The following is a 27,079-nucleotide window of genomic DNA, read 5'->3' as shown; positions in this document are numbered from 1 at the left end:
TGGAGCTTAGAGCATGGTGTGGGCACTGATGCGACATGAATAATTACAACACTGAATTACAACTGTGTAAGAAGAAAAGGTCAAGACATTCAAAACATAGAGTGGGAATACTTAGGCTGGGCTGCGGGTGGAGACAAAAGTCCCTGGGAAGGCCAATTTAGGCCAAAGCTTGAGGAAAGAGGAGAAGAGGTCTGCCAGGCAAAAGGGATGCAGCAGGGAAGAACAGAATTACAGGCAGAATGACCTGTGCAAAGGCCCTGAGGCAGCAAGGGATTTACTATGTTAATAGATCTGAAAATAAGGACTAGAACAGAGAGTTTTGTGCATAATGGCGATGCTTTAGTCACCCTTCATTATTGCAATTAACATTGTTGAAAGAATTTAGAGGTTCTAATGTTATCACATTTCTTTCCCATTACAGTCATCACAGGTTATGGTGGAACATTCTCCTCACTTCACAGATGATGAAATTGAGGCTCAGAGAAATGAACATGTGCCTAAGGTCACGGAGCAGGAAGTGGTTATGAGGATTCAAATCCAGAACCCTGTGACCCCAAGGGAGCCTCTTTTCTCCCCTCCCCATGGCCCCAGTATGCACCCAGCACCACTTCCTCACTTAGTATAGGTGTGAGGTTATATAGCTCAGACCCAAGACCCAGGCCCACAGCATCCCCAGGTGGAGGAGGTGTCCTGGCCCCTCATCTCACCAGCTGCACCCACGGACATGCTTACTGGCCTCAGATTCAAACACTAATTGCCCCTAAAATTTTTCATCTCAACAGATCCCAGCTGTGACCTGGAGGGAAGTGGGGGGCTTAGGAGAGGAGGTCGTTAAAATGAGGAATTTGGAAATGGCCATCTCCTTCAAAAACAAAAGCATGTTTTCGCTACAGGCATCTCAAGGGCCTCTTGTCTCCTCGGTCACCCGCCAGACTATGCGTTGCTTGTCAAGTGATTCCATCTTAATCGAGAATTCAATTGGCCCAAATTACATTATGTATGTAAATTTCCATCTGCAAATCAACACAGCTTGGACATCACTCTTGTCGGGCTGTTGCCTTGGTCTCCAGCTCCAGAGCCTGCCCTCGGCTCAGCCTCTGCCACCCAGGGAGGGGCGCGCTGGGAGCCAGGAGGGAGACGAGGGCTGGCGCTACATACCACAGAGCTGAACTGTCCACAGGCAGAGGCTGGGGGGATAAATCAGGCTCCAGTTGCAAGTTGGGTTTCCACCATCAATTTCCAACGAGAGCAAACTGGGAAAGCAACTGCAGTGGAACCACCAGCCTCTGATTTTAAGTCCAGGTAGCATCTGAGAACACCAAACAAGGGCACTATGTCTCAGGGAGGCACTTGTGTATAAGAGACAGCATATGGGCTCTGGAGCTGGACTGTTTGGGCTTAGATCCCAGATCTGCCACGTATCTGCTATGTGACCTTAGGTAGTTTGACTAACCTCTCTCAGCCTCACTTTTCTTTTCTGTAAAATGAAGATAAAATGGTATCTTCCATACAGGTTAGTCAGAAAGCACTATGTAAGCATTTGCTGTCGTCATCTTCATCATCATCATCATCACTAGTACTACCACTACTTTGCTGCACACCAGGCTAGAGTATTATCCTTGTTAAGCGTTAGAACGAACCTGCTAAACTCCATAGGGTACAAGCTGGGAATACCCTTAATTTTCCTCCCCTCCAGGGCTGGGAGCAGGGGGAGGCAAGGGAGGCACTTGTGGCCTTGGGAACAAAGTATAGGAAGGCACCAAAGATCCCAGTAATCAAAATAAATCACATTTTAATGCAATAGTTTTAAAAATCAAAAGTAACGCAAAGAAAGTCGTGAGGTACAAAACATCAAAATTTAAACCTACGTGGTCGGCGTGATTCTTTCCCTGAGTTGAACGAGATCTCAACAGGTTGGTCCCATACTTTTTCCTGTTACTCTTGGATAATAAAAAGTCATCTGGTCACTTGAGTAACCAAAAAGAATCTTATTTCACTAATTAGAATCTCCGGTCCAGTTAAGACCACACTCAAATCCCCTTTCCGGCCTGTCCCCCCCTCCTCCAGTGGGGCTGGATGCCGCTGGCCTTGAGGGAGGAGGTCCCCTCTCCTGTGACCTCTGCCCTCCTCCTCCAATGCACGACCTCGGATTCTGACCTCTTGGGGTGAGGCGCAGAGGAAAAGGGGATCAAAAACAGGCTGCCCAGCCTCCTGGAGCAGGGTACCTTGGACCTGGTGCTGTCCTGTCTGGGTGGGTGGGGAAAATCCAGCTCCTTCTCACTGGGGCTGTCACAAGTTCTCAGATGAGTCCCCTGGCGGGAGCTCTGCATCATCACCTCCAGATCCTTCCTTAGCCTTGGGCATCTGAGGGCCCTCTGGAGGCCATGCTGCCCTCTGGGCCTGCTTCTTTGGAAGAGTTCCACAGCCGGCCTGGAACACAGGTGCTCACCTGTTCCCTTGCGGGTGAGAGAAGGCAGCTTCCCTCCGTACATGCCTCACTGCCCCTTCCGTTGCTTCACACCCAGCTGCTCCCTTGCAGATATGCCTATCGTTACACTTCCCAAACTTTGGGGCACCCTTGCCAAGCCCTCTGTGATAATTAATTTTATGTGTCAACTAGACTGGGTTAAGGAATGCCCCGATGGCTGGTAAAACAATATTTCTGGGTGTGTCTGTGATGGTGTTTCCAGAAGAGATTAGCATTTGAATCAGTAGATTGAGTAAAGAAGATCCCTCCTCCCTGGCGTGGGTGGGCATCACCCGATCCCTTGAGGACTGAAATAGAACAAAAAGGCAGAGGAAGGGCGAATTCCCTCTCTCTTCTTGAGCTGGGGCATCCCTCTTCTTCTGCCCTTGGTCATCAGAGCTCCAAGTTGTTGGGCCTTTTGGGCTCCAGGACTTACATCAGCACCCCTCCCCCCAATTCTCAGGTCTTCAGATTCTAACTAAATTATACCACCAGCTTTCCTGGGTCTCCAGTTTGAAGACAGCATATCGTGGAATAGCTCAGACTCCATAATCACGTGAGCCAATTCCCATATTAAATCTTTTTTTATATCTCTCTAGATAGATAGAGCTCTCTCTACATATATATGTATATAGATAGATATATAGATATATCTAGAGAGAGAGAGAAAGATACAGATAGACACGGATATAGATATCCTATTGGTTTTGTTTCTCTGGAGGACCCCGACTAACACACCCTCCTTGAAAGTCTCTCACTAGGCCAGAGGGGAGAGGGGCAGGACAAACACCCCCGCACTCCCACACTTCCCTCCAAGGGCACTCTTCTTTTGGCCCCTTCCTTAACCCTTCTATATGTGAGTTGCTGTCACCTGGCTCCCTTGAAGCCCAGCCAGCTGGTCTAGCGCCCCCTTTGGATGGGAGGGTACTTAGCATCACTTGCTTGGTCCTCAGCCTCCGGCAGCTCAGCCCAAACCGAGACACAGAGTTACACCTGCATTTCCTCCAGCCCTCACCAGACCCTGAAGGGCACATCTGATTACTTCCACTCATAGCTGGGGCATCTGAGGACCCCAGAGGCAAAGTCCCATGGCCAGTCAGTGGCAGTGCTGAGACATGAGCCCTCGGCTTCCTGCCTTCCCCACTGGCCAGGCAGACTGGTGGCCGTCTAGGAAGGACACTGGTTCTAGTGGACAATGGATAAACAATCAGCCCTAAGGGGAAAATGCAGGTGGCTGTGTATGGGGGTTGACAATCTTCATAAAGGACATGACCGAGCCACCTGTCTTTAGTAAGCACCTGCTGGCTGCCCAGGCCCACTCCCCGACCTCAGCGAGTGTGGCAGCCAGGTGACCAAGACTGACCCACACATAGGGCACGCGGGGAGAGCAGCACAAATTGGAGGCCCTGCCTGTGACTCAGTCCCCCAGAGCCAGAGAAGCCGCAAGAGAAGGCACCACCCAGGGAGCACGCTGTGGGAGCTACAGCAGGGCCTGGGCGCGTCCACAGTCCCCCAGCTGGGGATGCTTTTAGTATTCGGAATGTGATACGGGGTTTCTTCTGTCCCCTTTGGCCGGACACAGGCTCCTTCTTAACCAAACACACAGGCGAAGCCATCCGTCTTAGGACCGTGCTAGACCTGTGTGACCTCTGGCCCATGTCTTGGCCTTTCTGAGCCACTGAGCCTCCACTTTTACATGTTTGTCTAACAACGATGATCGCAGTACCTCACATCACAGGGCTGTGGGAAGAATGAAATGAGATCATGCAAACCCAGGGCTGAGCAGTCTCCATGCACATTCAGAAGTGCTCTAACGTTAGCAAAGCAGTGCCTCTGCTATGTGCCGGGGCCCACCGAACAGGGCCAAGCCCTTCAATTCCCGGTCTGCACTTTCCATGAAGGAGAGAAGAATGTTCTCTCCAGTGCTGACAGGTCAGACATTCACTCAACAAACATCCACCAAGCACACAGCCTTGGACCCAGCAGATGCTCCATAAGCACAGAGCCCCCAAGTACAGCCAATGAGAACAGTGAGAATATGAGACCAGTGAGAACTGGTTTAAGGGAAAGCCTAGTTGGAAAGAGGGTGAGGGAGGACTTCCTAGAAGAGGTGCTGTTTGAGCCAGGCCTTGGAGAGGGAATGGGAGCTGCAGGAAGACAAGACAAGGGCAAGGAGAAGCCGAGTGAGGGCCTCCGAAAGCCCCCCGGGGAGCCCCAGGCAGAGGATCACTGCCCAGCTACCGGGGCAGCTATAGGTTCTCCAGCCATGGGGGTGTGTAGGGCTGTGCTCCCCTTCTCTGTCTGCCTCCCCCTCTGTGCACTCCCCGGGGCCAGGACCAGATCCACACCAGTCACCGGGGTGGCCTTGGCCACCAGACTACCGCTGCCCCTAGGTAGGTGCTCAGGAAGTATTTATCTAACTGCTCCTGGGCCTCTGGAGACTGGGCACTGGCGGTTCCTGGGGCTCTAAACCATCCGCTCATTTGTCCAGTAGCTGTGGAGCACCGACTCTGTGCGGGGCACCTCTGCAGGGCTGCAATGCAGAGGTGGCCTCCGCCCTACCTGAGGGGCTGAGAGTCTCCAGCAGGCTGACCCTTGCCATAACCCTAGGATCTGGGCAAATAAAAGGCCTGGGAACCATGGTTACAGGCCCTCAGGGCACAGCCACCTCCCAGGATCCTTAGCTCTTCTTGACCGAGGCCCAGGCAGTCCTGGGCTGCACTGGCCTCCCCGCAAGGCCCCAGTGAGGACCAGGCAGCACACATAAGGGGAAGGGGCCCGAGTCCAGACCTCGATGGGGGACCGGGTCTTTGTGTCTGGCTGTGAGTTGTGCTGAGGTGTCGGTGAAAATTCCAGCCCAAGTGTGACCCCTGGAAGCTGCTCTCTATGTCTCTGCCCCTCTGCTCCCCTGGTGTTCCCTACCCTTCCTTCCAACCCTGCTCTCCAGGCTGTCAGCCCCAATACTAACCTGCCAGCCCTACATCCTTCTACCAATCCATGCTCCTTCCACCTGGCGTGCCCTTCCCCACCTTCCTTACCTGGAAAATGCTCGTTCACTCATTCATCCAATGAACATCTACCGAGCACATTATCCCGTGGGCCAGTCACTCTTCTAGACGGTGAGAATTCAAGGGTAGCTAAAACAAGGTTCCTTTTTTAAAGGGGTCCCCAGCCTTGCTGGGGACACAAACACATAAACGTATAAACTTAGAAGCACTTTCAGGTGTAGTGCAGGAAACAGACACAGTATAATGTAGGCCTTACTCAAGAGTCACCTCCTCTAGGATGCTCTCCTAACACCAGACAGTCAGGGGCCCCTCCCGTGTGCCCCTGTAACACCTTAAATGAACCTCTAGGAGGGCACTTATCACACATTGTTTTATGGATACTTTTAAGTTGGAATGAGAAACAAAGATATATTCACTTCAATAGCCCCAAGATTGAGCACAGGTGCTTGTGCTGGTCAAAATACGTTGAAGGAAGGAAGGAAGGAAGGAAGGAAGGAAGGGAGGGAGGGAGGGAGGGAGGGAGGGAGGGAGGGAGGGAGGGAGGGAGGGAGGGAGGAAGACAGACCATTATCAGCTTGTTCCCCTGTGGCTATTTGTATTTGCACACGCATTACTCTTTACGCACGTTTCTGTTAAGCTAACCATCTCTGTGGACACGACATGCCCTCCCTGTGTGAGGCCTCTTGCCGTGTCCTGGGGCCAGTGGACAAATGGGACATGGCTCCTGGCTACAGATGGCATGGGTGACAGGGCAGACAGGCCCATAAACACACAGCCGCATCCAGCCAGGGGTGCGCCTGACCTGTGTGGAAGTGCATTTCCACGTGAGCCGGGCCATTTGACTCTCATTCCCTGAATGATAATTGGAAACTGGCTGGTGAGTCCATCGGACCCAGTCATCTGAGAGTGATTTTGATGATATGACAATCTGGCCTTGAGCGAAAAAGCAATGAGGAGAAAGAAGGGAACTTCTGTCTGAGGAGCTGAAAGCTTGAGTGCAGCCCAGGGAACAGGGACAGCGGCTGAGGAAGGGGATGGGGGCAGAAAAGAGGAAATGGGCCATGGCGTCTGCCCAACCAAGCAGCTTTGGGACATGGAAGACCGCGGACAATGCCAGGAGAAAATACCAGCTCAGAGGCAGTGCTGGCGGTAGTCCTGCAAGGCAGAGCCCCCCGTGGGCGCTCACCCACTCCCTCTTCTCTCCCCATCCTCCTCCACTCGGCGTCACCTCCCAGAAGTGCAGGGACTCAAGGCCTTGCTCTCCCGGCAGGCAGCACGTGGACAGGAAGTGGCATTTGGTGGAGCCCTGATCAGGGGTGAGAACACCACCGCTTCCCTAAATTGGTTTTCCGACAGTAAATTATAATTGCTCTAAGTGTTCTAGAACTCGGGGACGGAGATTAATTGCAGCTCCGTATCCTAGGGCGCCCTGAACTTTAAGCACAGCGTGACGTACAGGTTGTTAATAAGAAAGGGGGATCTGGGAGGACTTTTCAGAAGAGCAAATAAGAAAAGGAAAACAATCTGAATTGGCTTCTGCACCTACCAAGGGGGAGTCTTTGGGCCTGGAAGGGTGCTTCCCATCTTTCCAACCTGGCCACGGATAGTGTTTATGATGGTCAGAGGCACAAAGTGGCTCCCAGGGCGTGGGGACCTGTGGCAGACCTCCGTCCCCCTGGCCCAGAATGGAGCCAGCGCCCAGGGCTCACAGGAACAGCAGTCACAACTCAGACGGCAGCCCAGTCAGGAAGGTGAAGGAAACTAATAGCGCTTGCAGGCAGGGGACACAGCAGCGCAAGGCAGACACTGGGGGCCAGGGAGCCCGTTCCCTCAGGGGCAACCTCGGCTCGGCTCCAGCTGACCCTTGTTACCTGGGAAAGCAGCCCATACTGCTGGGTCTTCAAGAGCAGAATTCCAGGTTTCTGTACAAAATCTCTGTGTTTTTATAATTGGAAGCTTATTATCATTTTAACATATTTTACGGGGCCAGATAAAATATATCCATACTGGAATTTGGTCCATGGGCCAACATCTTGAAACCTCTATATAGCAAGCAGTTACTTCCCCCCAGTGAGTGGGAGGTTTGGACCTGTCTCTTCCCTGAGAGAGGAGAGTTTCCCACCCTTCTGCCTCCTGGTTCCTTCCCTCCCACAGCGTTTCTCTCTGCCACCCTTGCCACAGGTGCCGTCCTTATCTTCTCATCTGTCTCCCTATTAAAATTTGAGCCCCTTGAGAAGCATGGATTATACACCTCTCTATCCAGAGCAGCTAAGAAAAGGCCCAAGTGAGGGCTCAGACAATGTCTGCTGAGTGAATGAATAAGCATCATGCACTTCCAAACCTCTCTGCATTTGCCCATTCTCTTCCTTCTACCTCCACAGTGCCTAATTTAAAACCTGACACATGCATCCGGTCCAAGCCTCTGTCCCCTCTGTTCCCTTCACCACATCTCCAGCTTCCCAAACTGAGATCAGGGCCAAAGAGGATGAGAAGTAGAAGGGACATAGAGTCCATGGTGGCCATGATTCAGAGGCAGGAACCAATGTCTGACAGGAAGAAAGGATTTGCACGAGTCCAAACCATGATCCGAGCTGAACCTCCTGTCTGGAGGGGGGCAATGGACGTCGCTGATACCCCTGCCCTGGGCCCTCCTTCCCTCTCTTCCTCTCCCAGAGCACTGCCCGTGCTCTGGGGACCAACCCTCCCTCCTGCCCCCATCCTGAGGACAGGGCTGGAGCAGCACAAGCTCCCCAAATCCCACTTCCCCAGCAGAAGGCCTGAGAGCCACCATCACCCCAGCATGCACTCAGCTTGAGATGTACCTGGAAAGCCATTCATGTAATACAAAACAGAAATTACTATTTAGAATATGAAATCAATGCATTTTATTAAAATGTCTTTTGGAGCCACGTTCCATGGCTGCTGTATCTCTGCTGTTGGGTCACTCAGGGGACACTGACCCTGGCAGCCCTGGGCCGACCCACCCCATCCCAGGGCAGCTGCTTGCTGAGATGGGGACATTCAAGCTGTTATCTGGATACAAGAAAGAGATTCAAAGGAAGAGCTCATTTGTGCTGGGAGCTGACTGGTTTCCCTTCTTCCTTCCTTCTCCCACGTGGAAACCCAGTGGGAAATGGAGGCAGTCAAGGATAGAGGTCAAGAATGCATTGAGTTCAGGCTCCAGTGTTTACTAATGTGGGACCTTATATCAGCTCTTTTATCTCTCTCTGCTTTGGCTTCCTTCTCTACAAAATGGGGATATGTGAAAAGAATACAAACCACTAAAGTTCCAGGTAGAAACATCTTCCATACTTTAGATCATTTAATCCTCCTAACAACCGTATGAGATAAGTACAGTAATAGATTACAGACTGTAATAATAATAGTCTCCATTTTACAGATATGGAAACTGAGTCACAGAGAGGCAAATTGGGTTCTGCAACGTGACACAGCCAGTAAACACTGGAACTGTGATTCAAACATAGCTACACATAACTCTAAAACCCGTGTTCACCTTTTCTTAACTTTTAAGAAACTTAAGAAAACATAAACATGATTCGAAATACAGAAAGCATCAAAAAGACAGGGCAAAGCCTCCTTCTCATCATTATCCTGCATCTTCAACCATCTTCCTCTCCAAAACTATTCTTCTACATCTCTTATTTTAACTTCCAGAGTTTCTTTAGGCATATACAAGCAAACACGAACACAAATTTTACCCCTCCCTTTTACATGTTGCTCTGCACCTTGTTATTTTTATTTTTAAATGATTTAAGACTCACTTAGAAGTTCCAAAATAGTACAGAGAATTCCAGTGTACCCTTCACCCAGCTTCCCCCAATGATAATATCTTAAATAACCATAGCACAACTATCAAACCAAGAACTTGGCAGTGGAACAATACAATTAAACTTATTTGGATCTTACCAGGTTTAGGTGCCATACATTTTTATGTCGTGGTGAATAGCTCTATGAAGTTTTATCACATGTGTAGATTTGTGTGACCACCACCTCAATCAGGGTTCAGAACTGTTCGATTACCGCAAACAAGTTCCACAAAATACTGCTTTATATTTACACACGTCTCCCAACCCTAACCGCTGGCAACCACTGAGTTGTTCTCGACCACCATGTTTTGTCACTTCAATAATAATAAATAATACACAGGGAATATAGCCAACATTTTATAATAACTATAAACGGAGTATAACCTTTAAAAATTGTGAATCACTCTGCTGTATACCTGAAACTTATATCATATTGTAAATCAACTATACCTCAATAAAAATTGTTTAAAAAGAATAATAAATAATAAATGGAATCCATAGTCTGTGACCCTTGAGTTTGGCTTTTTTAACTCAGGATAAAGCCCTTGAAATGCATCCGACATGCTGCATGTATCAATAGTTCACTCTTTGTCCTTGCTGAGTAGTATTTCATTGGGTGATAGCAGCACAGTTTATCCATTGACCTGGTGGAAGATCTTTGGCTTGTTTTTATTTGTAACTATTACAATTAAAGCTGTTTTCACATTTGTGTATAGGTTTCTATATGGGCATAAGTTTTCATTTTTCCTGGGTGAATACCCAGGAGTAGAATGGCCGGGTCATAGGGTTTGTGCATGTTTGACTTTGTTTGTAAGAAACTGCCAAACTGTGTTCCAGATCGGCTGTTGCATGTTGCCTTCCTCATGACAGTTCTGTTGCTTTGCATCCTCACCAGCACTTAATATTGTCAGAATTTTTATCTTAGCCATTCTAACAGGTGTGTGGCAGTACCTCATAGTACAACTTACTTTTTTAACTTAGGAGAACTTGGTGCTCTTTCTATATCAGAATACAGAGCTACTCTTTTTTTTTTTTTTTTTTTTTCTGCAGCTGCATCGTACTTCCTTGTACAGATATACACCAAAATTTATTTAACTGATCCCTTTTTGGTTGGCTTTTGAGTATCTCCAGTCTTTGTTATTTCAGTTATTTGAGCCCCAAACTCTCAACCACCACATTTAACTGCCTTTGCAAATATCTAAGGCCCTGGGCATGTACATCTTATGTCTTTCAGCAAAGGATTCTATTAGCGATCCTTTCGATTATAAGTGAAAGAAGCCTAACTTGAACTAGTTTAAATTGAAAGAAGCAGAAGTGATTGGATCATAGATGGCAGAATTGAACGACCGAACTGCAGGAAAGGCGGGGTCAGAACACTCAGAACCAGATGGCACCTGATCTCTCTCCACCTCCCTTGTCTGTCTGTTCTTATGTCTGGGTCTTTCCCCCTCTCTTCACTGGGCAGCAAGCATGGCCACAACAGCCCTCCATACTGTGGGGGAACTGCCTCTCTTTGCCAGATCTAGATCAAATGTGTCAGAGAAGGGTTCTGGCCCATTTGGGGAGGGAGCGCCATTTTAACACAATCCTGGCCACCTCTGGTAGCTAAGATAGTTCCTAATAGTTGCTCCTGTGTGCGCAGAGGAGGGGTTGGAAAATGAACCCCAAGATACAGAGATTTCTCCTGTCTTGGGATTGACCACATCAGATTCATTCCCATATTTCCCAACACAAATAGCCACTCTCAGCACACATTAGATGCTAAAGGCGTGCGGCGCATTCCGAACAAGGTATGTGTCAATCAATCACGCATTCTAGTAAATTGCCTCTTATTTCTTCACATGCTGGGGAACCCACCATTTAAAATAATGCCGTTAAATTCCTCCACAAAGCAGGCTTTCTTCACCTAAATGCTCACAGCAGGATTTGCTTAAAGTGGGGCATGCCTGTAATCTCAGCTCATGGGGGAAACCTTTGATTTTCCTGACAACCCACTGAGATAGGCGAGGATGTTACGAGGGCAAATGGTTAATGGATGTGAAAGCTTTCTGTGACCTGAAAGTAGTACAGAAATGTAGGACCTCACCATGACTATTATGATTATCCTTATTTCATCTCTTCTTTGAAGAGCTTTACACTGTAATTTTGGAAGTGGAATTGGAGACACCTCTCTAAGAGTTCAACCTCATACTTCTCCTCTAAGTCTCAGTCCTGGGTCTCAGAGCATCATTTCCCACCAGCCTATTGCTTCTATTAAATGCAGCATAAAGAGGTTTCCGCAGCCAGAGGCCTCCTCGGACGGGAATAAAGGGAGGCAATGAGGCACATTTAACCATCTCTAGACCACCCTATACCAGAACAGTCCATTCTAGCCCAAATTTGGGGATTTGATTTCACAGTCTTCCTGGAACCCCTAGCTCTATGCCAAGCCCTGTGCTGGATGCTGGAATCCCAGGCAGCCCACAGTCTGGGGGAGGCTGGTCATCTCTGTAACTGCTTCCATGCAGTGAAGGGAGACACAGAGGTCCCCAGGACAGGGGATTGGGAAGGTGTTTTGGGAAGAGCCCCAGCTCTGACCTTGACAGAGAGGTGATGTACATTTGAATGACACCGCTGACCCTGGTAACCTCAATCCTTCCCCAGCTGCCCCTCTAGTCCTAGGACCCTTATAGCTACACAAGAGTCTTTATAGTTCACCCCCAAATTCTTTCTTTCCTTCTCTACATTTTTTACTCCCTTTCTCCAGATTCCTTCTCCTTGTTTCTCAGTACCTTTCCCTCCCTTTAAAGTCCACCTCCATTCCTACCACTCTCCCAGGCTTGGTTTTGCAAAGAATCCCACCACCATCCCCTTCCTTCCCTTGCTCTGCTGGGACACAGTGAAATGTATGTAGCTCCTAGACCCTTGGTCATAAATCAGTCTCTCTGGAGGCTCGATCGTTTTTATTGCTCTTCTGTGAGCATCCTGTCATTCCTCTCCCTGTTTCAGATATTGGCAAACTTGGGACTCACAATCCTCTTCCCGGATACGTCTCATTAGAGACCTGCCAATGGCTGTGCACCTTTGCACTGTGAGGCTTCCCTGGCCGATTATCTTGACTCCATCATGACTTTCGGCAGACACTCCAAAAAAGGCAGTGAGTGTCGAACCTCCATTATTAACTGGGAGTCTCCCAGGACCTCACCACGCTTGTCCTTCCTTCTTCCCCATTCCCATGAGGCAGCGCATCTCCAGGAGACCCAGAAATCATGGCTGAGACTGGACACCAATGTTAACGGCCATCCAGAGCCCCTCAGCCCAGAGAGAGGTTGAGGGGCTCAGCAAACATCGCGGTGCTGTCGAGAGGCTCTGTGATATTTATGGTGCATAGAAATGTTGATGAGTGGGCAACAGTGATCAAAAGGAAATGAATTCTACTGAAGGGGTAATATATCACAATGGTTAATAAACACAGACTATCTGAAGTCAGTGAGCTCGATGGAAAATATACAAGTCTCTGGGACCTTGAGGAAGTACAGACAAAGCAAGGCGTGGAATTGCGGCAGACTGTTTACGTCCTTGCCATCTCAAGAGTGAGGTGAGTTGAGAGCCTGCTGGAGTTTGACCAAATGAAGCAGGGGTTCCAACAGAGGCTGGTCTGTGCATGAGCTCCTCCCTGTCTTAGAAGAGAGTCACAGAAAGAGAAAAGCAACATGTAAGTGCAGTTATTGGTACTTGGACATGGACCGACACATCATCCAATTTTAGTACTACCATAAGAGCTTGGGAGAGGGCTGTGCTAGGGATGAAGGGGGAGCGTTTGAGGGCTATGGCAGCTTAAATCGGTGTGTGCTCTTGAGAGGCCATGGTTTCTCCCACTGACTTGGGGTGAAATCAGCCTAAATTATGTCACGTGACCACATGTCCACAAGGTCCTAACCATTCTATTGATGGGCGTAGCCGCCTGAAATAACTTTGGCCCAAGGGACACTTGTCAGTCAGTTTGGTTGCAGAGCACTTGTATCAGTCTGATGCTTGGACGCTCTACCTACCCTATTGCCCAAGAGAGCTGGACCCTCCTGGAGGGGGGTAGTTGGAATAAAGCAAGGAATCAATAAATGGAATCAATTACTCTTTCGAATCTTAGTTACTGAGAATCTACTATTGCCAAGCACCATCTTCAGGACTAGGGATACAACAGTGAACAAAACGGACCCCTCTCTGCCAAAATTCCTGCCTTCATGGTGTTTATAACCTAGTTCCCTGAATATTTTCTAAAAATCAGATGACCCTGTGTGGGGGTGAAATTGAAAGTCTTTTCTTTCTTAAATCTTCCTCTTCCCCTTGCATTCTCAACTACAGAATGGGTGATACAATAAAAACACCTAAACCTTAAAGTATAGTTCAGAGATAAAGAGAAATATGTCTCAGTTAAAGTGGCAACCTTAAGCAAATCCACTCACAATTTCATAGTCAAGAACTGAACAGCAGTCTCTACGTTAGGTATAAACAGATTAAAATAATCAGTATGGGGACCATACAAACATTGTTCAAGAAAAAAAAAAAAGGACCCAGTCTGGAAAATAAATTCCAAATAACAGAAGAACATTTCCTCATTATAATAAAGCTTAAATAAATAAATAAATGTATCAAAATAAGAAGGTAAAGAACAGATGATAAAACAATAGAAAAACTTTCATTTGCAGCCAAAATGAAGAGACAAGCACTAGATTTACCCTATCACCTGAAACAAGCAAGAAAATGGACAAAATATATGAAACAACAGTTTTCGAGATGGGGGACAGGCAACAAAGGATGGGGATCCCTTAAAGATGGGAAACAAAAGAGACGAGCCTTACAATTGCCCCACTGTGTGGCCTGGAGCTTCTAGGCATCAACACATGCAGGTGCTCATGCAGGGTGGGAAGACTTCCTGTTCCCACCAGGCAGAATCCACAGGCATTAAACAGAGTACTTAAACATTTTCTTCAGGCAGTGAAGCAAAATTGGCCCAAGACTAAACGTTGCTGTGGTCAGACCTAACAAAGCTTAAAAGCAAACATGAAAGGATTAAGTTTTTAAGAAACTTAAGTACATTCCAGAACAAGACTTTAAAAAAAAAGTATATATATATATATATATATATATATATATAGGAATATAAAACTAGCATCCAATAAGATAAAATTCAGCATTTCTGATATACGACAACAAATTATCAGAGAAGCAGGAAAAGATAATCCATAATAAGGAGAAAATATGATCAATCAAAACTGACCTAGAAATGACACAGATAATATAATCAGTACACAAAGACATTAAAACAGTAATTATTATTGCATTTCTCATGTTCAAGAAACTGAGGGAAAGAGATATGGAGACTGATGATATAAAGACCAAAATCAAAATCCTAGAGATGAATACTACAACGTCTAAGATGAAAAGTAAACTAGATGAGATTAACAGCCAATAAATCATCACAGAAAAAGAGGATTTATAAGCTTTGGATACAGCAGTAGAAACTATCTAAAATTAAACATGAAATAAATTTGAGGATAAATGAAGAAAGCTTGCCTAATCGTTGGACAAACTCAAGTAACCTAATGGATGTGTAATTGGAGTCATAAGGAAATAGCAGGACAATATCTAAAAAAAATAATGGTTGAAAATTTTCCAAATTTGATAAAAACTGTAAACACAAAGATCAAAGAAGTTCAACAAAGCCCAAGCACAAAAAACATGAAGAACAGTACACCAAGCCATACAATAAAAAGATTGCTTTAAAGCGGTGATAAAGAGAAATTTTAAAAGCAGCCGGAGTTAGGACAAGATGCATCATGTATAAAGAAATACAGATAACAACAGGTTTCTTGTCAGAACCAATGTGAGCCAGAAGACAAGGAGCAATATCTTTAAAGTACTGAAAGAAAAGACTTGCCAACCTGTAATTCTATACCCAGCAAAACTAGTCTTCCAAAAAGAAGGCAAAGGAAAGACTTTTTCAGACAAGCAAAAGCTGAAGGGATTCATCACGACAAGCCCATCATACAAAATATGGAAAAGAAAAGCATCCAAGCAGAAAAGAAATGATACCATAAAGAAACTGAAATCTACACAAAGAAATAAATATCACTGGAAATTATCACTATGTCAATAAACATAAAAGATTTTTTTTATTATTTAAATCTATTTAAAAGATCATTGACCATTTAAAACAAATTTAATCACAATGCATCAAAGGGCTTATAACACATGTAGAAGTAAAATGTATAGCAACAATAGCTCCGAGGCCTGGTGAGGAGAAAGGAAGTATACGGTTGTAAGGTTCTTGTACGATACATGAAGTGATAAAATATCAAATAAAGGTGGACTGTATTAAGCTGAAGACATATACTACATACCCTAAAACCAAGACTAGGATGACAAAATAACTAAATAAAGAGGTATAGTGTTAATAAGCTAACAAGGAGATAAAAAGATTACCAAGGGGTGCAAGGACACTTTGGGGGTGGTGTATGTGTTCATTATGTTGATTTGTGTTAATTGCTTTCATGGTGTATTCATATGCCAAAACTTGCCACACTTTCGCTTTAAATGTGTACAGCTTTCTGTATGTCAATTATATCTCTGTGAAGCTGTTTAAAAAAGCTCTAGAACAATAGGAAAAGGGAGCTGCAGAGGCAATGAAACAGAAGGAGAACCATCATAATGCAATCATAGAACTAATAAATAAATCCTAAGAATGAAGAACAGAATAAATGCAGAGGAAAAATTAATTCCTGATATCAAATAAAAAGTTGTGAATGTGCTGTCAAGTGGTGCAACTCCAGGGAGTTTTCATATCTTAGTCCATGATGTGAATGTACTGCAGGGGCCCCCCGGAGCCCTGCAGTTCATAGCCCTTGTGGCCCTATGCCACCCCTCCGCTTGAGATGATCACGGTGAATGCACAGGAAAAACACAAGAAGATCAAAGAATATAGTGAGATTTTAGTGGATTTGGAGGACAAAGTTGATCTTATGTTAGAATAACTGATGCTTTCATAGGAGAAAGCACCATAAATGAAATAGAAATGTAATAATAGAAATAAAAAATCCCTGAAAAGAGAAATTATGGAACTTGATGATTAGAAAGCACACCGTTCCCAAGGGTCTTGGGGCAGGAGGCAGGGAGATGACACCGAAACATCAACATCCAGACATAACCTGGCAATTTGCTGAACTTTAAGGACAAAGAAAGAATGCTTCACCAGTCCAGGTAGAAAAGTAAGTCATTGATAAGCTGTATTGAAACAGATGGACCTTAGAATCTTTGGCAACAATATATAATTCCAGGAGACAATGGAGGAATATATTCAAAATTCTGATGGAAAGAAAATGTAAGCCAGGATTATTATATCCAGCCAAGATGTCATTCAAGAATAAAGGCCACAGGAAGACATTTCCAGCTAGGAAAGAATTGAAGGAATTATAGCATGCTTGATTCCTTGTTGAAAAGCTATTTGATTTTGAAATCCAGCTAGTAGTGGTAGAAACCCAGTGGTGGAGACTTATTATTACCTTCTCATGTCTACTTTTCTGCCTTCTTTGGTCATAAGAACCCTGATATTTCCCTGGGGACATTGTCACCCACCTACAAGACTACATTCTCTAGCCTTCTTTGCAGCTAGTTATGGTCAAGTCATGAAGTTTAACCAATAGTACATAATCAGATGTGATGTGTGCAACTTTCAGGAAGTCTAGTTAAAGGGAAGGAGGGCATCATCTTCAACCGTCATCCACCCTGCTGTCTAAAATATAGATGTGATGGGTGGAGTCCTGGCAGCCATCTTAAACCATGAGGACAAAAGCTAAACCTAGTGATGATAAAGAAATCAGCTAGAAGGAGCTTGGCTGCCTAATAAATTTGTGGATCCGCCAAACCTCCTCTGGTCTGCTGCTTCAGGTTTACTTTATATGAAAAAGAAGTAAACTTTCATTTTGCTTCAACCACCATTTTTGTTGTTGTTCTGTGGATGTTATATGCGGTGGATCCAAATTCTGACTCATATACCAGTCGACTAACAGTTATATCTGCATAAAGAAATTAGGTATGGAGAAGCTATTGTTCTACACACAGAGTTCATTAAATGTACTTCTAAGACTTAAAAACTGGTGTAATTATGCCTATAGAATAGAATAGAAATGTTGTAAAGTTTAAAATATTTTTTTTAAGTAATAAAACTAACAATACCAGGTACGAGAAGAGGGAGGAGAGGGAAGTATAAGAGTGCTCAACCCCTCATCTCTCTCAGCAGGAAGTCAATCAATACTGTGTAAATTTAAAAGATGTGGTTTTAAACTGACTCCCACCTCCTAATGCTTTCTATAATCCCTCAGAGGGAATCTGTTAGAAAAGAGTATCTCTTGTGCTGAAGAAATATTTGTCTAAATGGAGCAATTCCTTCCATTTTACTTTAGATTCTTTTTCTTCTTTTAAACTAAACTAAAATTAAATTTAATACTTTTTTTATTAAAAAGTAGCTTTGTGGGGCTTCCCTGGTGGCGCAGTGGTTGAGAGTCCGCCTGCCGATGCAGGGGACACGGGTTGGTGCCCCGGTCCGGGAAGATCCCACATGCCACGGAGCGGCTGGGCCCGTGAGCCATGGCCACTGAGCCTGCACGTCCGGAGGTTGTGCTCCGCAGTGGGAGAAGCCACAACAGTGAGAGGCCCGCGTACCGTAAAAAAAAAAAAAAAAAAAAAAGATATATATTGATTTCTGAGGGTTACATTTGGGAGAAGATTATTTTTTTACTTAATAGTTTTCTTAATTTCTTGAATTCTTTATAATGAGCACGTATTACGTTTTTAACGTCAATGAATTGATAGTGTACTTTCTGTTGTATTCACTTAATAATTACCAAGGTCATGCCTCCAAGTCACTGATTAATATCCTATAGCATGGATGTACATTAATTTATTCAAACATTTCCTTATCCATGAACATTCAGGGTTTTTTTATACGTCACCTCACCTTCTTACACCATAATTTTTCTGTAGCTTCAACTTCCAAAACTGGGGGTTCTGATCAAAATAATATGCACATTTTAAACCTTAACAGTGAAAAGATTGTACCCTAATTACACTCCCACCAATTATGAGAGTGCCCATTTTCCCTCTCCCGTAATGGATACTACCAACACTTTCAAACTGTGTCAATTTGGTTTAAAAACTGGTCTTTCGTTGTTATTTTCATTTTCATTTCTTTGATTCTTTGTTAGTGCAAGCCTTTTTTTTTTCTGTGTTATTGGTTATTTGTGGCTTTTTCTTGTTCATTTATCTATCAGGTTATTTGTCTTTTTCTTATCCACTTGTAAAAGCTCCTTCTAGATAAAGGCTATTAATTTTTTGTAAGACATCCTACAAATCTTTTCTTCCAACATTTATCATATGTCTTTTGATTTTGTTTATGGTATCTATTTCCAGACATATGCTTAATTTTTATGTCACATATATCACTTATACCATAACATTTTTAAAAAATGCCCAAAACAGAACAAAAGCAAAAGCAATGCTTCTGCCCATTGCATCACTCCCAACCCACACCCTCAGGCTTTGAAGTCCAAGTTCCCCCAGTGCAGCTTACAAAGCCCTCCATGAGGGTCCTGTGCACTGGTCAAGTGGGGCTGCCCCTTCTCTCTTAGGAGACTGTGTCCTCCATAAGCGCAAATTGCTCCTAGCTACTGTCTCACACACATCGAGGGGCCTCTTGTCGCTGAGCTGCTCCTCTGCTCTTCCCTGCTCTTCGCCAGAGCCCACTGTCACTTAAGACTTTCTCCTTCTCTAAGGGGATTTCCCTGAATTCCCCCTTCCTGTCCACCAGCCTAGAAAGCTCTCTTCTGGGATCCCATCATGCCCTGAGCCCAGCCCGTGTCCATCTACTGCACATCCGGATGCCCTCCTGAAGCCCACCTGCCAGCCACCACGCTGATTAGTCAGGGCTTAGGCCTTATGTGCTGTTACTTATTTTTAGTATCACCGCTTACCTGAGCATGTATCTACTGCCCTTATCAGAGTATATTTTAAATATCCATTTATAGTCATGTCCCCTAGACCACCAGCTTCCCGAAGGCAGAGCTATGTCTTATTCATCCTTCTGTCTTCCACTCCTGCCTGGTGAGATGAATGGATGAATGAACAGAGGAAAGTCCCCAGAGATTTGTCAACATCAGAGTGTCCGAATACGCCCAGCAGAGGGCAAAGGCCGGGACAAGGTGACACCTTCACATTAGTGACATGTACAGCTGATATCTTAAAAAAAACCTTCTTTTCCCTTCTCAGCATCTCCACTTCCAAGCATTCTATCACAAAAATAAATGAAATTAAACAACAAAATAAAGTACACATAGACCATAACTTCTCTCCCTAGCATCGCGTACGTTCTCAGCTATGGCAATTTTCCAAATCACTCAAATCTATCACATCCTTGGAATCCCTGAAGACCATCATGAGGGGATAATGTAACCATTTTACAGGAGGGAAGACTGAGGCTGGGAGAGGCCAAAAACGTGGCTTGACTCTTGAAATCTGGTATAATAAATCACAGGCTTGGTTCTGGAAATGACTCCAAGATACATTCTTGTCCAATGCTATGGCTTCAGATTGATAAGGTATGGTATCTCAAAGGGCCATCCCATCATAGCTTACCCATTTTCTGATTTGTTGTTTCAAGTACCTTGGGATACGAGACACCAGCAATCACGTACGCTCCAGGAATCAGCAGCAAATTGTTCTGTCTCTGAACTTTTTGCAGTTTGCCAAATGCCTCCTCATCTGGTCACCTCAGTATAAATTGCTCTAAAATATTATTTTATGAATATACAGGATCCAATAACAAATAGTATCTTTTTTGTGAAATTAATTTCAATTTAGCCTTAACTAATACTAAATTGCTATGGAATTACATATTACATACACATTACTAAAGAAAGAAGTTCATCATGATTAATGTTATTACAGTGAACACCAAAGGAATTAATAATGATTTGCAGTTATTATAAAGTGGTGTTGGTGTAGGAAAAAAGGTGAAGTCTAATTAAATGCTGGCAACCACTTTAGGGCTCTGCAGCAGTGAGGATGCTGGGGTTTATGTTAATTAATTCTATATGAAACATTGCTGAAGTGTTTTAATATTGTTCGAAGAGCCAGGATTTTACTACCACTGTGTGTTTTGATTTTTTTTTTCCCACAGTGACCTGTCGGCGTGGGCGAGGTGTTAAATTCTTGGGGCTCACCAGGTGTTAGGAGGCTGAGGGTTTCTTATTCCGATTTCAGAGTAGCCGTGCTCGGTGGTGAGACCAGTGTCTCCAGGGAACGGCACATGCTGGAAAATGGATGACCTTTCTTTGGAAATGGATCTTGGGTTTCCTGAGTAGCTTTCTGGGTTAGACGCAGCTCCACGGTTGCCCCTATGCATGGATGGCGTGGGCAGCCTGGGCATCCCAGAAGGGTCCCACCTTGCCCAAAACAGGACTCAGGTAACACAGCGCCTGATCTTCTACTATTATGAATGGAAGTCAGCATGGTGAGTTCAGGGTTTGGGAGAATCTGAAGATTCCATTTTCGTCATGGTTCTGTGGCTCATTTCCTTTGTAACTTGGGGCAAGTCACTTAAATTCTGAGTCTGAATTTCCTCAGAGTTCACAGTATTGTTTTCAGGATTAAATCAGAAAATGAATAAGAAGGAGAGGTGGGAAACTCTGAGAGCTAAACAATTAGTGAGCTTATTCGTGACGTTAAGCTGGGTGACGTTCCACCTGTCACACATCTAATTCCTACACCCAGCCTTCTGAGGTCCTCAAAGATGGGAACAGACATTCAAGTTAAATATTGCTCCTGTTTCATGCCACACAGAAATATTTAATCTAATACCTCAGATAGTGACGTTTGGTGGGAACTTGTTTTCATTAAAGTGGATTTTCAAGAACTTAACTTTTTAAATTAATCAGAGGACACAAGCTGTTATCTCTGGTTGTCGCATTTCTGCAAGCCAAGCGCATAGCTGAATGCCTGTCACAGAATACGGTTCAAATAACTTTCAAACAAATAAACTTTAGTTGGAAGAAAGGATGGATGATGGATGGATGGATGGATGGATGGATGGATGGATGAATGGGCATCCTGAATTCTCTTACCAAATACAGACATAGCATTTGTGATCATTCCGTCAAGGTCAAATCTGAATCCTGACCATGGTCAGTGGTCACTCTTCCAGCCTTGTGGGCATTTGGCAGATCTGCCTTCAGCATCCCTGCTCCAGACCACTGTGCTGGCACCTGAATGCCTCCCCAGCACCCAGCAACTACTTGCCCTCCAATGTCCACTTCTATTGCCTTCTTTGGAGGTGGTCCTTAAGCCCACACCCCCATCCACGACGATCTTTCCCTCCTCTGGGTCCATGGAAAGCAAAAGTCTAGCCCAGAGGGTTTCAAACTTAGGGGGCATGAGAATTGCCTGGAGGGCTTGTTAACATACAGATTGTTGGGCCCCACCCTCAGGATTTCTGATGGCGCTTGAGAATTTGCATTTTAACAAGTTCCCAGATGATGCCGCTGCTGCTGGTCCAGGGACCATACTTCGAGAACCTCAGGTTGGGTCCATTAGTCCTATAGAACTTACCGCAGCTGGTAACTTTTTCCTTAAAAGGGGATTATTTTGAGCCAGTAGTTTGTTGAACACTGACATGGCAGCTCCTTTCTGCCTTCCAGCAGGGATCCAAAGACGGTGCCGTTACCAGCACCCTTACCTTCCAGAAGAGGAAGCTGGCTTTTGGAGGGGAAGCAGCACAGTCAAGGTCATGGAGTCCAGATCGTCTCCCGTGACCCTGCGCTGGCAGTCAGGCTGGAAAGACAATTGCCACAGGAAGAAAAAAAAGCATTTCTTCCAGGAACAGTGGCTGACAGTGAAATGCACACTCTGGGAGACCCACAGTGCCTCCCAAGTGGTGGGTGGGCACCGACGGTAGATTGATTAAGGGTCAAGTGTGGAAAGGACACTGGGAAGAAGAGTCTAGCCCAGGGCACCTGACCAGCTCCGTGATTCTTGGCAGGTCAATTAACCTCTCTGAGCCTCCCAGGTCATCTTTCCCAAAGCTCTCACCCCCTTCTCACCTCTGACTTTCAAGCACCTGCAGGTCTGAATCTGCAGTGCTGGGAGTGTCTAAGAGTCCAGTGAAGTGGGTTTTCCTCGGGGGCTTCATGCCTTCCACACCACCAGGACAGTGGGGAGGAGAGCCAGGGCTGCTGCTTTGGCCCTTTCCATCCCTCAGCATCAGGAGCATCTAATTAATCCTCCTGTGGCCTTTGTAGGGCCAGGGAGGAAGTTACTGGAAGCCAGAAATGCAGACAACAAGTTCCTGATTAAAAGGAAACCTATTGTGTGGAAGTCATTTTAAAAAAAAAAAAAGGTCACCATGGTTCCTCCAGCAAACTCCACATTTCAGGGCTGTGTCATCAGCCCTGAATCCATTCTGAGTCCATTAGCAGCCCGAGTGCTGGCACTAACGCCCCCAGACTCCTTGGAACCTCGAGAGTGAATCTCTGGGGAGCTGACTCAGCCCTTTATCCTCTCAGAGGTAGAGAAATTGGATTCCAAGCCACAGAGCATGGCAGGACGGCATCCAGAAGGCGGGAGAGACCAAGGGCTTCTGCCAAAGAGGACGGCAGCCCAACGTTCCCGTCGAGACCAAAGGTGGGACAGAGGAAAAGGAGGCAGGGAGGGAGGCAGGGAAGGAGTGAGGGATGGAGGAAGGGAGGAAGGGAAACAGGGGGGAGGGAGGGGGAAGAATTGATTGATTGCCCAGGGTTCCACAGCAGGTACTGTGCATGCCACGTCATTAACACTAACAACAGGGTTCAAGGTAGATATTACCCCCATTTTACAGTTGTCATAACTGAGGCTTAGACTGTGGAGTGACTTACATAGCTCAGTGGATTCGGCAAGAGATACAGCATAAATTCAGAATCAGATGTGTTGAATCTCAAAAGCCACCACGCACGTTTCATTGCCCTATGCAGTGATTCGGGGTTGGCTGCCAAGAAGGCTGCATAAGGAGAGAATGGCGCCATGGTGAATGGCCCCGGCAGGTACCTCCCAGACACCCAGCTAAGGCCCACCAGACCCCGAGCCCAGGAACACATGGTCCCTGCAGAGGGATATAAACAACAGGCCTTACAAATGCCGCTGTGGCTGCTGCGAGTGGAGGACGGACGTGCTGCATATCCATTAGTGCTTACTGTTAACGCACTGGCAGTAATGTTACCCCAAGCTCAGGGGCACTGATGGGCCAGGCTCATCCTTAAGACAAGCACAAACGCAGACAGACCTCTAGTGGAAAAGTCCCTGCTCTCTGGGAAGCCTGGCTGGGTCTCCAGCTCAACAGGCTGACCTCTACCGTGCAGGTAGCTATAGGTGTGTACCTCTAGTCTAGTCCTTGGACCCATCTTTAACCAACTGTATCAGGTGTGATAATTCCCCCACCTGACCGTGAGCATCTTAGGGGGAGGATTCTCTCTTCCTTGGCTTCACAGACTCCTCACCCTTGGGCTGATGAGCACAGGATGTAACAGAAAGAGACTAGACCACGGCTGTCCAGTAGAATTCTCTGCACCCCGCAATGTGGCAGCCACTAGCCACGTGTGGCATGTGGGCATCTGATATGTGGCTAGTGCAAATGAGGAGCTGACTTTTCATTTTACTTTATTTCAACTAATTTAAATTTAAATGGCTCCAGGACTAGACACTCCATAAATATATGTTGGGTAGAAGAGGAGGAGAAGAAAGACAATGAGGATGAAGAAAATGCACTCCGAACACATAGGGAGGGTAGGAGGGAAGGAAGGAAGGAAAGAGGGAGGAATGGAAGGAAGGATGCAGGCTGGGAAGGAGGAGAAAATGTTGACTGCAACTCCTATCAGACAATATCGAGGAGAGCCGCAGGTTGGTGTCTGGCTGACGTTTGAGCGCTTCGCCATTTTGCCTTGGAATCATGGAGAAGCACAGACCAGCTCAGCACACCCAAAGCTCTCTTTGTCCTTGGTAAGCATGGCTCCTGGAAAAGCGTAAGTTCCAGGATCTGAAAGAACATCCAGTGCTGATCGAAGCCTCAAAACTTAGAACCAGAGACTCAACAGTGTCGGACAGAAAGGGCCCTCGGGTCTCAGCTGGCCCACCCTCCTTGCGGCACACAGAGGAACTGAACCCAGAGGCAGGCGAGAGAGGGACTGGAGAGAGGTGATGCGTCAGGTCACCTCCTGCCCCGCCCTCCACACCCCTCCCCCTCCTCCCTCCCTCCCTCGCTCTGCCTCCATCTCCACGTTAGCAATATATTTCCAGGACACTCTAATGAAGTACATCTTGAGTCTCCTTTTCACGGCTAATGAGGAGACAACAAGAATTTGACTAATACCAGTACAATTACTGGAGCAGTGAAGCGAGGGCCTCTGATTAGACGTGATAATTTGCAAGGCTGGGCTCTTCACATTAAGTTTGCAAACAGTTTAAAAATCACTTCCTCTATTTATCCAGCTAATCCCTGTTTAATGACTCCAGACCCAAGAAAGAGAAAGGGGAAATGTCTCTTTAAAAAGTAATAAATAAATAAATTAAACACTAACAATCCCAACCTTATTTGCCCAGACAGGAGAGATGGCAGGAGTGTAACTCGATTGTCATCTTTTCAGGCAGACTCAACCAAGATTTCATAGCTCTGAAGGACTTTGCAATCCCCCAAACCTTGGGCCTTGTGTTCCCTTCAACCACTAACCCAGCCTGGGCTTCCCCTAACAGGACTGCTTGTCCAGCGCAGAAAGAAAGGTCACCTCCCTGGTGATGGGTCTAATGGCCTGATTCGGGGACTGCTTTGGTGGCCACCAGTCTCCAAATACTGTTGAAAGGATGGACACAGGTGAAATTCCATGGTAGCAGAGGTCTCTTTATAATCTTACCAAAGTGTGGTCCTGGGCCCAGCGGCAGGGGCATCACCTGGGAGCTTGTTACAAATGCAGAACCTTGGACCCCACCCAGACCTGCCACTTGGAATCTGCCTTTTCACAATCCCCCGGGTGACATGTGTGCGCACTGACATTTGGGAAGCACTGCTTTATAACGTATCATTTGCCTGACTGGGAGAGTGACCCAGGGCCACGTGGCTTTGTTGATTTCCATACTATTGATTCCGTTGGTCTGCGCTTGTCAGAGTGTATTCTGCAGAGATTTATAGCAGGGATCATGCAAAGAGAAAAGTACATTTGGGAAATGCTGGGTTAAACCAAATTAAAATTATTTGTTTACCGCGTCTTTTTACAGCATTTTAATAATACCAATAAGCATGTTAACGCCTATGAGGGTGTCTGTTTGCAATGTTTCCCAAACTCAGTTGAAGCCAGAACCCCTCTTGGTGAGTGTGAAGCATTGAAGTTCCCAAAAGCTACCAGGGACAGCGGGACATTCTGTAAGACACGTGTGGTTCTCTGATCCCAGCCATGGGGATTCTCCTCTGCAACGAAGGTACATCCAGGAAAGGAAAGCAAGGGGCTCCGCGGGTCTATCCAGAAGCTTCCCTCTCCCATCAACCGCCTCTAGCACTCTCACCCTCAAGCAGAAAAACCCACCCCAAGTATCAAATACTTAAGACCATCAAATCCAGGCTTTTGGACAAAGCAAAAGATCAGAGGGTGGGGGTGGAGGATACGATCCTCTTTTTTATAATAATTCGCCTTAGAGGTGATGGCACTGGTGCTATTTCTCCTCCAGTTCTTGGTGAACTAAGAACTACTAATGTGATCTGCGGGCCTCCCACTGTGTCAAGAGCTTTCAGCGCTTAGTCCGTCAAATCTCCACGAGACTCTGGAATGGCCACTCTCATTGGCCCATTCGCAGATGAAGCAGATGAAGCCCACCCAGGTTCTATGGCTTATTCAAGCCAAGCCAGTCAAGCGAGGGGCAGCAGTGGGATTCAAACCCAAACTGACCCACTAGGCCCTGCTCTGCTCCATGCAGACGGTACGCAATTGTAAGGAAATCCTAATTAACACACACAGGCACCCACACCCTCAAGTATATGACCCTAGTTCCCAAACACTCCTACGCAAAATTAAATTCAGCTTTGCATTCATACGTGAGTATACATCTGATACAGGACAACATTGTAGTGCGATTTCTTTTGCCTGCAAAACTTGGAAATCACAGAATTGGGAAGAGTTTGGTACAGTTTCCAAAACAAGTAGTTCACCTCGTCCTCAGGATGCCCCTGGGGGTAAAACAAAACAGACGTTATACCTCCACTTTATGGGAGGGAAAGCTGAGACGAGAAGGAGGAAGTGATTTGTCTAAAATCACACGTTCACCAGAAGACCTTAAGTTTCCCTGGGGCCTGAGCCTGCCCTCAGACCACCAGCAGAGGTGGCCGCCCGCCTCAGGCTGTTCCCCACCTCCAAGTGCCAAAGGAATCTCAAGGCCACCCAGGACCTATAGATCTTTCAAACTGCATCTCTTTGGAGAATGAAAAAGGTTCAACACCAAGAGATTGTGGAGGGAAGGCTGTGGGTCTATGTGTTTGAGCCTTGACTGCCACACGCACATGCACATACACACATGCATACACACATGTACCCAACATACACATGTGCACACACATACATACACATGTGCACACACATACAGAAGACACATGCACACACATATACAAGATATGCAATACACACACAAACATATATACACAACACACACATATACACACATACATATATAATACACATGTC

At 46.0% G+C, this 27,079-nt stretch overlaps 1 long non-coding RNA gene across 1 annotated transcript in view; it reads left to right on the top strand.

The window, feature by feature from the left end:
* LOC115856421 (uncharacterized) overlaps positions 1 to 23,015 on the top strand; it is a 445,827-nt gene extending 422,812 nt beyond the window's left edge. The window contains exon 4 of the long non-coding RNA XR_011376796.1: positions 22,892 to 23,015. This is a non-coding gene — a long non-coding RNA (uncharacterized lncRNA). The remainder of the gene's footprint in view (positions 1 to 22,891) is intronic.
* Positions 23,016 to 27,079: the final 4,064 nt, after the last annotated feature.

Source organism: Globicephala melas, chromosome 16, assembly GCF_963455315.2.
Source record: "Globicephala melas chromosome 16, mGloMel1.2, whole genome shotgun sequence".
In the NCBI taxonomy this organism is placed as follows: domain Eukaryota; kingdom Metazoa; phylum Chordata; class Mammalia; order Artiodactyla; family Delphinidae; genus Globicephala; species Globicephala melas.
This window is presented reverse-complemented; position numbering and strand designations above follow the sequence as displayed.